This window comes from Vigna unguiculata, chromosome 6, assembly GCF_004118075.2.
Source record: "Vigna unguiculata cultivar IT97K-499-35 chromosome 6, ASM411807v1, whole genome shotgun sequence".
In the NCBI taxonomy this organism is placed as follows: Eukaryota; Viridiplantae; Streptophyta; class Magnoliopsida; order Fabales; family Fabaceae; genus Vigna; species Vigna unguiculata.
In genome coordinates, this window is record NC_040284.1 from 29159663 (window position 1) to 29171118 (window position 11456).

Sequence of the window (11456 nt, forward strand, 5' to 3'; positions counted from 1 at the left end):
CGTATTTAATTAAATTGTTAATTCACTTTTTTTTCATGTTTGTGTTAAGTTATTGTATTATAATTGTGTTTTGACGTACAAATACATAGACATACAAGAACATAAACTAAAAAACAACCATAATATATATTGTACTTAACACCAAAGATAGTGTACTTAAAACTTCTTTTTAGGGTTACGCAGTCACAAGAAGTAGTATTTCTTATCTAGTCTCTTCTATTCTTATTTAAGCAAATAAATAAGTATACTCACGAATAATCACAAGGCTATCGTCCTATATGATAAAGAATGTTCTGATATACATTTATAAACAATTCTCTCCCATCATTATATTGTACGTGACCTTTTTCACTTTTTTGACTATTCTCAAGCTTTTCCATAGAGCCTAAACATGTTTGCTAGACCATTCTAATTTGCTACATTGGTCTAATTTAAAATCATTACAAAAAAAAAATTGCGGAGGTTTTTATTTCGTTTAACGGAGTTTTTATCCTCCACAAAATAATTTGGAGAGGTTTTTCAAAACTCCACATATAGATTCCCCACAAGTTATTTGTGGAAGTTCTCTATCACCCCTGATACCAGGTTTATATTGTGGAAGTTTTTTAATGGAGGGTTATAACTTCTCCTATTCATGACTATTATTTTGTGAAAATTTAAAACCTCGTTTCTTTTCATAAACCTATTTGATTCCAAAATTCCTATTTTTCATTTTTTTTGTGGGGTTAATACCCTCCTCAATTCGAGAATTATACTGTAACAATTTTAACCTGTTTCGTTTGTATTATTTAATTTGTGGATTTATTACTGTATTATTCTTGCATTATTCAAATCTCATAAAAAACAATATTTTATTTTGTAATTAGAATTTTTTAGTATACTTGACAATGTATGTCATCATTTCAGGACTAAATGTATAGTTAAAAAGACTATATGATATGCTAAATACAGTCATAGAAAAACTGCATAATAATCAGCCGAAAGCCTCCTTTCATAGAAAAAGTTCATGTTTGGTTTCATTTTAGAAATACCTAAAATCAATTCTTAAAATTAATTTATATTAATAAATTATTTGGATACATCCAAAATCAATTATAAATAAAAAATTCATATCAAAGAGAGACAATTCTTTATAATTTCTCCATTAATCAAAATTGATTCTCCTAAATCGATTAAAATCAATTTTTTCAAAGTGTTTTCAAACACACCCTTAATTCCACTGAATTCTCACCATTCTCCACGTCCTTCTGCTTCCGTCAATTCAGGTAAACTCTCTAAATTTAAATTTGCAATTTAATCTTTTGCTATTGGGTCAATTTCAAGCGTGACCCAGTTCCTTCCATGCTTTCATATCAGCGAATTTCTTCCTGCACCATCATTTTTCCTTACTGCACTCCCTAAATTTTAAAATTCTCCCATCAACCTTATGAAATGATGTTAAAAAAATAAGAAATAAAATAAAATCTTTCCTTCTTCTTCCTTCCCTACTGCACAACCTTCATAACTGCACTTCCTCACTTCATCTTGTTCATCTTCGTTGTTCTTCTTCTTTGCTCTTTTCTCCCAACAAGAAGCAAACCAAATCCCAGAGTTTCAGCAAGCAAGCCAGATTCCAGAGTTTCATGGGCGTATGTTTGGAACCATTTTAGAATGCTCAATTCGAAAATGAATTATCTATAATCTATAAGAATATATGAAGGGGATTTCTCTTTTTATGTCCACATTTCAAAATACTAATTTTACCTTTTAAATATAATAATTTTTTTATTTTTTAAAAATTGACCGTTACTTTTATAATTTTTTTATAAATTCGACTATTTCTGCTTCTTCTTCTCTTCTTCTTTATTTATCAATGATTATTTCACTTTATTTTTAATAAATATAATTTTAGTTTATATAACAACTTAATAATATTACAATATTATTACCTACTAATATAATATCACGTATATTTAAAAAATATATACACACAGGCGCTATCGCGCCTGTGTTTATGCTAGTCAGATGTCTCTGCTTCTTCCTTTTTTTATTTATCAATGGTTATTCTTTTATCTGTTCTAATATATTTCACTTTATTTTTAATAAATATAATTTATATATATATATATATATATATATATATATTAACTTAATAACATTATAATATTATCACCTGTTAATATAATATCACGCATATTTAAAAAATGTATACAGTTCGCGTCTGTATTACGCTAGTAACAATAAAGGGGATTCCTCTTTTTGTATCCATATTTCATAATACCCGTTTTACCCTTAGTTATTTTAAAAATTAATTATTTTATAAATAATTTTTAATCATTTTTCTTTTTATATATCTTTATTTTCTTTTAATCATTCCTCTCTTTTGTCTTAAATCATTATTTAAATTTTCTTTTTACATATCTTATTTTTTTTAATTTTATATTTAACAACTATTTTAAAAATTATACATTTGTTATTGATTTTAAATTTCTTAAAAATTAAAAAATGCGAATATACAGTCGTTGTCGCGCCTGTGTGTTCGCTAGTTTTATAAGTAATTGCATTTGAGTCCGTACCCAACTTAAGTAAATAAAAAAGAAGAGTAATGATAATATATATATATATATAATATTTAAATAAATTTTTTCTTATAGTTTAAGTTTTGGAACTTTTTAATAATTTTTTAAAGTAAAGTCCAAATTCGTATACACAAAATAACTTTAAATCTAACTCTAGTAATTATAAAAGTAAACATAAATAATTTTTATAATTTAACTATAGATAATTATTTTAATTTAAAAAATATTAAATTTAAACGGAAATATCAAATAAAAAATGATTAAATTTTAACAAGTATTGTTTAAAGAATAAAGTTGGTAAAATAATTATTTTAAGTAAAAAAATATTACTTATTAAAACATAAAATTAAAAAACTAAGTAAAAACTTGATAACTTTTTATATAATAGTATAGATAATTTATAATATATAAATAACCATTTAATTATTGACATTTTTTTTTATTGAATTCGACATCTGATGAAATAGTTGGATTAATAACAATAACATACTGTAAAATTATCTTAATTGGATTAATAAAAGTAATATACTGTAAAATTATTATTTTAAAAAACTTTTCCATGATTATCGTTTATTTTAATAATAACCCTAAATCTATAAAATTCATATTTATTAAATATATTTCATTATGTAAGATCTGTTGTTTAAACGGAAAAGGATGATATCAGAAAATTATATGCTCTAAAATATTGAGTATCTAAAATATATGAAAACAAATATCTCTGGAAAATACCCAAATACCCTTATTTAATTCGTTGACACCTGTCCATTTATTTGGTTTTTTGATCAGTTTAACTTTTTCTAAAAATGGTCCGTGATCTGCACTGGTGGTTCAGTAACACTTCTGGATTTTACTCAAATAACCCAATTTAAACGAGTGACACCTGTCCCATCGTTGGTTTTTCTGTAAAATCCCATTTGACCTTTCTTTTCAGATTTCTGTCTCCATTCTTTCTTCTCTCAATTTCTCCCGCTCACGGCATTCAAAAAAATTCATAATTTTTTTTTCTTAAATTGTTCGTCCTTTTGCTGCCAAATCTCCTCAGACCATCTTCCCCCTTCTTCTTTCTCCCTTCCTAACCCTAAAACACACCCTTTTTTTATCAACCCACTTTTTTCTCATAACCAACCACACCCTTCTTTTAGTGTTTCTGTTTTGAAAGCGTTGTCTGGGTACTCCAGATTAATGCATGCAATGATCCACATATATGGTGTTCTTGAAAATTCAGTTTTATGGAATAATATTGTGGGTTGAAAGAAAGGTAACATTTTTTTTTATTATTCTTTATAGTTTCAATTTTTAGACTTTCCATTCTTCTTAAACTTATGGTTTTACGGGATTGTTTATTAACTGAAGTTTTTATGGTGCAGGATTGAATGTATAAATTTTTTATTTTGGTATTCAATGGTTCCGGCTCCGATTAACCAAAAGTACTTTTTTTAACTGGAATGGGAAGTACTTCAAGTTTTCATTTTAGCCAACATTGCAGGTTCCTTATCCTCCACTTATCCAACATTCCAAGTTCTATCACATTATGAGCTACAATTTTTGTGTTATGTTGATTCCCTTTTAAAGAAAGTTGAAGAAAGGTTAAATCTTTAAAGCAATTTTGGGTTAATTTTTTGAGAACTTTTGGTTTTGAATTTTTCAGGTTTGGAGAAACGAGGCTTGGAGGCAAGGATTTAAGGTAGTTTGCAAAAAAAGATTAAAAAAGATTTGAGTTTTAGTCTTTTTTTTATGCTTCAAATGCTTCTCATTTTTCCTTTTACTGAACTTTTGTAGTTGTTGTTGACAGAGGGGATGTCAAAAGTAAAATGTTGCTAATTCTTTCAAACTGATTTAAGCTCTTTTTTTTGTGAAATGTTGTTGGTGACATATAGGATATGCATGGATTCCAAAGGATGACAACATCCACATGTGGGTCTATATAGTAAGCAGTTTCCTCATGCATATGTTGAAGGCATGATTCATTTAGATAGTTTAACTTAATCTTTTTAAATTAATGCTTCAATTATTAATTGATCTTTATTGTTGTCTTATAGAAGCTTGATCCTTATTGAGGCCACAAAATTGGTTGCAAAGCTTGATGAGAAGGAAAGAAATAGTTTACCAATGCTTAGACAAGTTGATTTCATTGATGTGGTCCTTCATGAAGGTCTCCCTAGCTGTTGGCTTTTTTATTTATTTTGCTAATGAATATATTATTGGGTAATTTTTCAATAATGTGTTGTCTTTGCTCCAGGGTTTCTCTGGGATGAATGACATGGATTTTGTAATTGAATCAGTTTTCATAGTTATATTGTTGTGCATTAATTCTTAATAATAAGCTTTTGAGGTGGTAATCTTGTCATTATTAACTTCTTTCATTTTCAAGAGTTAGACAATGATATGAGGAAGTGTAAGGAAGAGTTCAAGGAGTTTGAAAGGCATGATGTTAACTACCAGAAAGATTTTAAGCACATAAGTCAGAAGATCAAAAAGCTAGAGGATAAACTAGAAAAGGTAGAGAAGCAAGTCATAGTTCATTGCAATGAGACATATAATTCTTTTGTTTCTACTTTGTATGTCAGGATTCATCCAAAATTGAAGCCCTTATGAAAAAGGGCGAGGAATCCACTGATTTGATACCAAAACTTGAGGACAATATTCTAAAACTGCAAAAGTTATTGCTTGATGAGGAGAAGATCTTGGATGAAATCACAAAGAGTTCCAAAGGTGGACTTTTATCATTTTTACTATTTTATTTCTAATATAGTGTTGTCTATTGATAAAAATATAGTGTTGTTTAATCATAATTTTTTTATGAACAGTTTGGGAGGGTTCCATAACTTCTCTCCCTGTTTTACCTTACTATTTTCTCAGGCTACCAATGATATGGACAAAAGGCCATTTTCCATGAGTATCTCATTTTATAAAGGTTACAACCTTTCTTCCTAACTTCTTTTTATTGACTTTTATCTAACATTGTGTCCTGCATATTACTGATTTTTTTTCTTTCATTTTTAAATATTTCTCTTTATTTAAAACAGTCACCTACATGCTAGATGAAATCATATGGAATTAAATAGCCAACAATTTTCACTTTGGTGCAACTACTGTCGAATCAAATATATGAATAAGCCCATGAGAATCCTGCTATTTCAATTCCAAACACAACATGTTCTTTTATTTATAAATATGTTTTCAGTTCCTTTTTTCTTGATCAATAGGTTGTTCTGGTAGTTGAAAACTTGATGGTTAACATTGCATTCACCATTGTTTTGGTTATCCAAGATCACTAGCATGTAATCTTTACAGAATGGAAATGTTCAAGGAGTACTAATAGAGATTGAAGAAAGTCTTCTAATTGTTGTAAGTCTCCCTTATTGATTCTTTCTATATATTCATGCTAAGAATTTGATTTTGGCCTGTTTAATGTATTTACAACCATCATTTAACCGTGCAAGGATTGCTACAACATTGCAACTAGATCAGACAAGATTTTATCTATTGTTATGATAGTCTTTGTTGTCTTCTCTAACGTGGTGGCTATATATAGTGATGCCTTGATCAAGCAGAACCAAACTTCACGCGAATGATTTCCATCATTCTAAATAAGAGAAGCTGAATTAGGAAATTTGGGTTTTCCAAAAGGATCCGATGGATTGATTTGAATGAACAGAGAAGTTACCCTGTGTACAAAAGTGCTTCAAAAGTGTTACAGTCTACAACATGCGTCCATCCTCCTCTGTAATTTGCCATTTGTTGTAGTAGTTGATAGTTTTTTTGAACAATACTCTCTATCCCTTTCCTTGATTTGTTGGCATTTGTATGTATTGTATTGAGTGAAAATGAATGAATTTGTTAAAGAAATGGTATACATTTGAAGAATTGGACGAGAGAAAACTATAGCTTCCATTTATATTCCTGTCCCTATTCTCTTTTTTTATTGTTGAAGAAATTGAATTGTAGATTTCAGAATTACTTATTATAAACCATGATATGACTTAATTTGACAATAGTAAATATTTTCCCGCTGTTTATCTGAAAGGTAGAAGACATTAGAATATTGAGCAAGGAAGATATAATTTTCTTAAGTGATTCATTTAGCCTCACTGACGTGATTTTTGTGATTACATTTATAGAAAGAGCAAAATACATCAAGAATAAAATAAAGATGGAGCAAGAAATATTAGAAATTGCCATGAAGCAAATACATAAAGCTTCATAAGTTTCAGATTTCGATAGTAAAAACAACGTTCATATGCGTTCATATGCGTTCATATTCTTAAATGTAAATGAATTTCGTAAGTTATTGTTTGTCAGCAAAATTAAGTGTTCGGTTTGTTTTAGTTATTTATTTTTCATGAAAAAATCATTTTTGATTTACATAAAAAAGACAGTTATAATTTTATTTTAGAATGTTTTATGTAAGTTTTTCAAAAATAAATCTGAATCACAAAAGATCAGATTACAAATTATTTTAAATAGTTCGCAGAAAAAGGTGATAAGTTTTCTTTTAAATTAAAACTATATTTTATAATTGTAATAAAAATAACTTTTACCTTTTATATATTCTCTAAAGTATTAATTATTGTTTATATACATATATCTTTAAAATTGTTTGTGTTTTTTAAGTTCTAAATTTCTAAGTAACCTTTATAGATTTACGTAGTGTGAAGAAACTTCTAAAAACAAAATTAAAATCAAAATTAATCATTTATTGAATATTAAAAACAAAATTAATTACTATAATAATTTCATATTTGTTATATTATGTTTAACTTTTATTATAAATTCAATGTCTATGTTGATAACAACATATGCATGTATTTTTGTTTAAAACTTTTTAACATCAATTTCAGGCTTTTCTAACTTTTTTTAATAGAGATATCATCTCAAAATATGTTTGCATTTCTCCATTTTTCTTTAAATTGATTATTCATGTGTGGACAATACTTTACACGAGACCAAAGTTCACAATATACCTATATTTTATTTTAACAATTATAAGTACATATACATTTCATTTTTAATATAATATATAACTAACTCATAAAACATGTGTGTCGTACCAAACAATTACTTTACCAAACAATTAATTGAGAGTTAATGTTTGATAACAATATCTTATATATATATATATATATATATATATATATATATATATATATATATATATGTATGTATGTATGTATGTATGTATGTGTGTGTGTGTACACTAGGATTTAAGTATGGTATGAATTAGGAATTTAAATAAATTCATGTGTGGACAATACTTTACACGAGACCAAAGTTCACAATATACTATATTTTATTTTAACAATTATAAGTACATATACATTTCATTTTTAATATAATATATAACTAACTCATAAAACATGTGTGTCGTACCAAACAATTAATTGAGAGTTAATGTTTGATAACAATATCTTATTTATATATATATATATATATATATATATATATATATATATATATATATATATATATGTATGTATGTATGTATGTGTGTGTGTACACTAGGATTTAAGTATGGTATGAATTAGGAATTTAAATAAATTTATGTGTTATATTAAATTTTAAACCAAAAAATGAAATGTTAATAGGACTCTATCGAATAGAGTGGATTGAGTGTTATTTTACTATTTATTAGCCAACACTATCTTCTAAATCAAAAGTTAACAATGCAGTATAATTTTATTTTTTGTTGGTCATTTTTTTTCTTATTATTAATAGTATTGTTATTATAATTATTATCAATATTAGTAGTCTTAACAATTTTAGTGTTTTTATTTTATACGGGACCAAAGTTTACAATAACAAATTTTAAACACTATTATTCTTTTATATATTAATTATTATATCAACTTTAAAATGTAACACAAATAAATTCATATACAAATAAAAATATAGACCCGTGCGTAGGCACGGGTATCATGCTTGTTTTAAATAAATAAAAACAAAAACATTAACGTGCCTTATTTAGTTCCGTGTTCTTGCAAGCAACTTTTTCTTCCGCAAAAAAAAACTAGGGCCCTGCCTACGGACAGCAACCTACGAAAACTATAGTAGGAGTAGGATGGTCATCCAACAGACAATTATCTTGATAATTCAAAAATATAATATTTTATGTCAAAAAATTAAAATATTAATATTTTTGTTGTGTAGTGATTATTTTTTTAATTTATAACAATGATATACATATATTTTAGTTTTATCTGTTTATTATATGTTTAATTTTTTTATTATCATATCATGTTATTTGTAAATTTATATTTTTTCTTTCTCTTTAAATATATACTAAATATTAATGTAAGTTTTTGGTATTCATAAATATTTTTCTTTACTTTACCGGTACAATAATGTGTCATCCTCGGAAGAAATATTCCTTTAGCTGAGTTTTGACTTAGGTTGTGAATTAAGTAACTATTTTATTCTTCTTATATCATACAGAGGTCGAATAAAACATCTTTCTAAATAGTTTAACATTCATTAAAATACATAAAAATCAAGTTTTGCGCATTGGTTGATAAATCTAGTAATATATAAAGGAGATTTTCTTTTTTGTGTTCATTTTTCAAAATACTGATTTTACCCTTTAAATATAATAATTTATTAAATTTTTAAAAATTGACCGTTACTTTTATAAACTTTTTATAAAATCAGATGTTTTTGCTTTTTATTTTCTTCTTTATTTATCAATGTTTATTCTTTTATCTGTTCTGATATATTTCACTTTATTTTTAATAAATATAATTATGTATATTTAAAAAATCATACACAGATACGCGACAGCACTTGTCGCGCCTATGTTACACTAATCATATATGTAAGTGCATTCTTAATTATTCGATCTCAAACATAATTCTAAATTTTAGAAGAATGGTCGATCCAAAATATATTTTTTTAATGCAGAAATACAAAACAAATTTTAAATTTAAATTAATTTCATAAAATCAGTTTAAAATATAAAATTTACATTCATTTATATATTATAAAATCGTTTCTAATTGATAAAAAACTTTCAAAGTTAACCATCAGAAAATCAAACTATTCGCAACAGCAACTGATTTCATGTAAACGCACATGTGCTTGCATTGCGTTACGTAGCATGATGTGAAACAAACCTGAAGCACGTAATTTTAATAATCAACTACAATTATTGCAGCTTATTTTTTTTCTTTCATATCAACATGAACCTTCAATTCCTTTTCTACTTTTAACACAAACATGTATGAAAGGTTTCATTAACAAAAACAAGGTTTTGTTTTACGAAAATACTGTAATCTTTGTTTAAATTACTGATGTAGACAAATTTTTGAAATATTACAAACGTTTTGAAGTTTGTAGTTTTTATATATTTCAAAAAATTTATATAAACATATTTTTTTTATTTTAAACTGTTTGTTAATAATATAGCTAATGATTTTTATCAAAATTTTTTCTTAAATTTGTTATACAATCTTATATTATTTATATATTCTTTATTTTGAGATATTTATTAATAATTTAATCAATAAAAAAATATTTTTTTATTTCTTAGGTGAAAATACTTTTCAATTTGAGATGTTTAGATAAATTTATTATTAGAAATTATTTATATAAATAAATAAATATATTTTTTTTAATTTTAATTTACTTATCAAATTCTTAAGAAAATATTATTATAAAATTTTAATAATATATAAAATTATTCATCAAATTATAAAAAAAATCTAAAATTAAAATTTATATTACTGAATTATATAATAATATTTTTCTATTTAATTTTATTAATAAATTAAAATTAAAAATACATATATTTATTTGTTAAAAAAATAAATTTCGTAAACATTTAAAAGAAAAATTATCTAAAAATTTCAAAATAAAAAATATTTTCACATAAAAAATTTAAAGACTAGAAGTAATTAAAAACATTATTTTTCACTCTTTAATTAAAACATTAACAAATATTTCAAAATAAAGAATCAATAAAAAAATATATGATCGTATAAAATTTTAAGAAAACATAATTTTTTTTTGAAAAATGTATTAAAAATATAGTTAAAGATTAAAAGATAAGTTTATATAAAAATTTAAAAGTCTTATAAACTTTAAACAAGAAATGAACTCTAAAATATAAAAATAAGAAATCGTGTGTTGTTATGACGTTAAAGTAAAAAACATATAAAATTATATCTTTAGAAAACATCTTTTATATAATATATCTGTAAAATATAAAAATAAGAAATCTTGTGGAATTTGATTCTCTGCTAGATATCTTCTTTTATGTTCCTCTCACGTGCCTTTAAAATACTTTATGGTTATTGATTTCAAAATTTTAAAATATATTAAAAATATTTTATGAATATTTGATGCGCATAGTTAAGAAGAGACACATACGTGTAAGTATTTGTAGGTCAAGTGAATGTGGGGACTAGGCAATCAAAGACATTTTGATGAGATATTCTAGAGAAAAGGAGATGGTATATGTACCAATAATTAATACCAATATGGTTTCAAGATAACATGAAGAGTGTCGGTTCTTAAGTGTCGGTTCTTAAGTAGGTATTTATAAAAAATTTACATGGAGTAATATGAAAAAGGAAGAAAAAGAAAGTTATTATAAAAATGATCTGATTTAAGAGTGATTATCATAATTTAATAGGTTTCTTAGATGTGTGTGGGATTTGATTGATTGTGTGTCATCGAAAAATTTGTAATTTTGTCTAAAAAAATTGTAAGGTTTGTATTTTTTGTCAGAAAAATATATGAGAAAATTTTCAATTTTCATTAGAAAATTGTATGTGAAGCTTCCGATTTTCTCTAGAAAAAGTTTGCAATATTTGCCAGTATCAACGTTGTTACCTTTTGGGGAGAGGTTAGTATTGATTAGTCTTGATCTTGTCTTTGAAGAGAGATTAGTCTTGATCATTT

At 25.2% G+C, this 11456-nt stretch overlaps 1 long non-coding RNA gene across 4 annotated transcripts; it reads left to right on the forward strand.

The window, feature by feature from the left end:
- The first annotated feature begins 3540 nt into the window (after positions 1-3540).
- LOC114189127 lies at positions 3541-6430 on the forward strand. Of its 4 annotated transcripts, none has more exons than XR_003605570.1 (8): positions 3541-3819; positions 3929-4047; positions 4210-4245; positions 4439-4488; positions 4601-5273; positions 5421-5475; positions 5768-5909; positions 6005-6430. It is a non-coding gene; the product is annotated as an uncharacterized LOC114189127 (long non-coding RNA). The 4 variants fall into 4 exon arrangements; XR_003605571.1 differs by having other exon boundaries at positions 4601-5060; positions 5129-5273; positions 5768-6430; XR_003605569.1 differs by having other exon boundaries at positions 5369-5475; positions 5768-6430.
- Positions 6431-11456: the final 5026 nt, after the last annotated feature.